The following is a 277-nucleotide window of genomic DNA, read 5'->3' as shown; positions in this document are numbered from 1 at the left end:
GTGTGTGTGTGTGTGTGTGTGTGTGGTGTGTGTGTGTGTGTGTGTGTGTGTGTGTGTGTGTGTGTGTGTGTGTGTGTGTGTGTGTGTGTGTGTGTGTGTGTGTGTGTGTGTGTGTGTGTGTGTGTGTGTGTGTGTGTGTGTGTGTGTGTGTGTGTGTGTGTGTGTGTGTGTGTGTGTGTGTGTGTGTGTGTGTGTGTGTGTGTGTGTGTGTGTGTGTGTGTGTGTGTGTGTGTGTGTGTGTGTGTGTGTGTGTGTGTGTGTGTGTGTGTGTGTGTGT

General features: G+C 50.2%; 1 protein-coding gene across 1 annotated transcript in view; it reads right to left on the bottom strand.

The window, feature by feature from the left end:
- Positions 1 to 266: 266 nt before the first annotated feature.
- LOC125042710 overlaps positions 267 to 277 on the bottom strand; it is an 84,517-nt gene continuing 84,506 nt past the window's right edge. Inside the window, exon 5 of the mRNA XM_047638530.1 lies at positions 267 to 277. This exon is cut by the window's right edge and continues 1,503 nt beyond it. The gene's annotated coding sequence lies outside the window, so the exon portion shown is untranslated.

This window comes from Penaeus chinensis, chromosome 32 (genome assembly GCF_019202785.1).
Source record: "Penaeus chinensis breed Huanghai No. 1 chromosome 32, ASM1920278v2, whole genome shotgun sequence".
NCBI classification, from domain to species: Eukaryota; Metazoa; Arthropoda; class Malacostraca; order Decapoda; family Penaeidae; genus Penaeus; species Penaeus chinensis.
The sequence above is the reverse complement of the archived record's forward strand: the minus strand, read 5'-3'. Positions and strand labels throughout refer to the sequence as shown.